Source organism: Bidens hawaiensis, unplaced genomic scaffold (assembly GCF_021521415.1).
Source record: "Bidens hawaiensis isolate Kalapana, Puna unplaced genomic scaffold, B.hawaiensis_p1.1 tig00067090_1, whole genome shotgun sequence".
NCBI lineage: Eukaryota > Viridiplantae > Streptophyta > Magnoliopsida > Asterales > Asteraceae > Bidens > Bidens hawaiensis.
In genome coordinates this window covers 61,398-65,642 of record NW_027501887.1, presented here as the reverse complement: position 1 = coordinate 65,642, position 4,245 = coordinate 61,398, and positions in this window count along the sequence as shown.

Below are 4,245 nucleotides of genomic sequence, written 5' to 3'. Positions count from 1 at the left end.
ATTATTATAATATTGATTATAGGAACTAGTGATAGCGAATTGAACAAACCGCGAGCTGACACAGTGCTGATTAACTACTAAACAGTGAGTTTCATGACCCCACCCTTTAAACAGTTTTACGAACTTTCGGGTTGAAAAGCTTGTTTCCTTATGTATACTTATCTGAAACATATGATGATGTAAATTATCTAAGTGCTAACAGATGAAAGTCCCCACTAACACAGTGATTAACTTCGAGCCGGTGGCTTGTGAATAGTACTATTGGTTTGACAAACCCATGCGGGGCCAGCACGGTTTGCTGAGACATTATCCCTTTTGCACATGTCCATAATCATACAAACACGCTATGTAATGTTAGACATAGCTACTAGGGGTATAATGTGGGTGGAAGGGGAGCCACAGTGGTTGATCGAGCGTGGGAAATGGAGGCACGCAGCACGAACAGTCCAGGCTTCAATGTAGCTTAGCATAGTTACATCACATATATAAATTCATACACATATACTTATATGTGTGTATACAAATTATGACTTGTGACTACGCATACTTTTTTTTCTCGAAACTCGTGAAACTCACCAACTAGTGTAGTTGACCGATTTTAAATGCGCTTTTCAGGTATGATACCGAAGTTGGAAAATCCGTGAATTTGTGCTATCTGTTACCAAACGTGATCGATGCGTTGTGAATAGACGCAGACTTACTAGTACGAATAGAATAACTTACAAGTATATTTTGTTGTAACACCTAGTTTGTAATCAAAGATAGATCAATGTAATATAATGTAAATTAGTTGTAACGTTTCTTTATAAACAATGTTGTTGATACCAGAGGTGTCTGTTAGATTCCCGTTTTATGCTTCCGCATTGTGCTAGTCAGGGTGGTGACATATATATAGAAGATGACTACATTCGTTAAACATTCCTTAACGAATGAGGCTCATTCGCTATAATACATTAAACTACATTCGTTCTATTAACGAATAAGCACATTCGTCTCCCCCATTTGTTAACAACTTATAACGAATGAGGATACATTAACGAAGGGGACACATTCGTTTTTAGCTACTCTAACGAATGTGTTTTACATATAACGAATGTGACTAGAGAATGTAATACATGTACTAAAATACCCTTAATAAATTATTTCTAATATAATAATACCTAATATAATACTACATTAAACAAAGACCGAGACGCAAAGCCATGCACCAACAAATATTATAAAGCCATGCACCAACAAATAATATATTTTAAATCAATTTACACTAATGGTCCTTGAACTTCCAAGTTGTTTTAAATATGGATTAAAAAATAATTACATATTGGTCCTTTAACTTTGAAAGTTATAATAATGAATTGCAAGTTAACAAATTTGGATATATTTTCTATATTACACCCCCATAGTTCGCAAATTGTTTAACTTTAATAAAAACTTTAAAATTTGGAGTTTCGACAATCGATCAAAATGAGAAAAAAACGAACGAACAATAACTTAAATCCTCATGAATATTATATTAACGATGAACATTAAACACGAATACAACGAAATGGGCCGGTTTCACAAATACGAATCCCAATATAAATAAAAATGACGAATGACATGTAAAATACATGCAACAAAACTTGAAATTAATTAATAACATTATAATATATATAAAAACAAAACTAAAAATTAAAAATGAGTCGGGTTATCGGGTTTTATAATTAACGAATGTTACAGGATTAACAACTTCTAGAAATTTCGTCCAGAAATTAAAATAAAAATAAAATTTTAATAGAAAACAACTAGTACAAGGAGTTGTTAAAAGAACAATTTTATATATATACATAATTAAATAAAATAATAACGCCGATCTTTGAATAGCCCCAAAGACGCCACAAATGGGAAATATAACAAGGACACTTATATATATGATGTACTAACCACATATCCACCATGCCCTTATCATAATGCATTTGTTCTGTTTTTTCAAAACCATTCCAAGTTTCGAGTTATTGCACATAATGATGTTTGGTTTATTTGAATATAGTTTGTTAGGTAATTTAGTTTTTTTAATTGTTTAGTTTAGGAAATATGGTACTTCATACGTGTTTGTTGTATTTTACATCACAGGTACTTAAAATGATTAATTTGGACCTGTACGAGCACTGGATGATGACCCGGGATGTCCAGCACGCAAACCGAGATGGAATTATGAATTTGCTGGTGAAGCCACCATCGCGTATCGTGATGGGATGTGAAGAAGGGAAATAACGTTATGCGATGCCATTATATTATTTTAAAATGGTTGACTTGTGGTCCATCGCGTATAGCGATGGACCAGGGAGGAGGACCATCGCGATACGCGATGGTCCCCACAGGTGGGAAAGTTAGGGTTTCGATTAAAATACGTTTTGACGACCCAACTCGTAATTGTTCAGTTTCAGGCAGTTTTTAGAGCTGCAAGAAGAGAAAACCATCATTCCCATTCATCTCTAGGCCTTATACATGATCCAAATCACTCAAATCAAAGACCGAGAGATCCCGAGACGCGGAGAGTTCCTTTGATTCATACCCGGCTTGTATAGTTTGCAATATTTTAGTTATTTTCTCATGTAGTAGAACAACTAATTGTAATTATCTTTGTGTTAATCTATAAGTATTGATGTTTAGTATGTCTGTGCATTCAGTCGGTTTAGGATTTTGTTGATTAGAACGATTAGTTTGTCGGTTGCTATAATAATTGCTCATAGGGTTATGCTAACTAGTTAATTGCAAGGAAGCATACAATTACCCTTAGTTGAGTCACACTGGCAGGGACTGTTTGATAACCAGTATTATGTGTTAGCGATTGTGGATGCCTAAGGTTTAGCTCATTAACCAATCTTTAGTTGACATAGGCTAATTAATCTCTTAGGTTGCATGAGAACGCTGTTAAATGCTTACTTGAATTCCTTGGTGTGATTTTATTTGTTTGACTAAATATTTGTTTAAGTTAATTGTTTAACATAAAATCAATTCAATTGCTAGTGTGATCAGCACTTTTCTTAGTTTACATCATAATGTTAGGAATTAGTTTCATATTACACTGACCACATACTTCTCGTCGTTCGACACCCTACTTACCCTGATTAGTTTAAGGTGATTAGGACACCGACTTAATTGGTTTTGAAAAGATAGCGACATTCTAGCATCAAAATGGCGTCATTGCAGGGGAGTTAATGCGCTTAGTGTTTTCGTGATTAACTGATTTTGTTGTTTAGTTTAGTTTAGTTTATTTGTTATTTTAGTTTTAGTTTATTTTCCCATTTTACGCGGGGTGTGTTGTTTGTGCAGGTAACAGGTTGATGCACACCAACTATTCAGGAAGAAATTCTCCACTGATTTACGAGCCAGAGATTGAACGTGTAGCTCGGCAGAACAGAGCTCAGATCAGAGAGTCAGATATGGATGGCCAGTTGTATTCAGTTGTAAAGAGCAGTCGATAGTGCTAAATAGTTTGTTTGTATTTAAGAGTCTCTATATTGGGTTGATTAACTGATGTGTTGTAAAACACACGTATTTTCCGCACCTTTTATCTACGTAATGTATTGTATTTTATATGTTTTTACTCGTTTTATATAGGTTTTACGTAAGTTTATTCATATTGTAGGTTATGGGTTACAAGGAAGAAGAAACCGAGCTTTTGGAGTAGTTTACGAGCCTTTCACGCATACGTTTTCAAGTAAAAACTCAAGGCCCGGTCCGTTACATCATGGAAAAGCCCAAGCCTACTATTATATTATAATATAAAAACCCCGACAGCAATCACCGAGCGAGCCACCGAGAGTTTACAAACCCCGATTGCCATACCCCGGGAGAGTCCGTAGAGATAAAGATGAGGAGCAGAACTCCAAATTCCTTGATCTTTTGAAGCAGCTTTACCTCAATATCCCATTCCTTGAGGCACTCACTCAGATGCTAAACACGCGAAGTTCCTTAAGGATATTCTCTCGAACAAGGAGAAGTTAGCTGAGGCCGCTTCCACCCCTTTGAGTGCTAATTGTTCTGCTATCTTACAGAGGAAGTTACCAGAGAAGAGAGCCGATCTAGGGAGTTTCACAATTCCCTGCACCTTGAGTGATGATACAGTGGTTCATGCGCTGGCTGATCTTGGTGCCAGTATTAATCTCATGCCGTATTCTGTGTATCGCAAGTTGGGTTTAGGCGAACCGAGGCCTACCAGGATGAGTATCCAGCTTGCTGATCGTTCCGGGAAGTATCCGC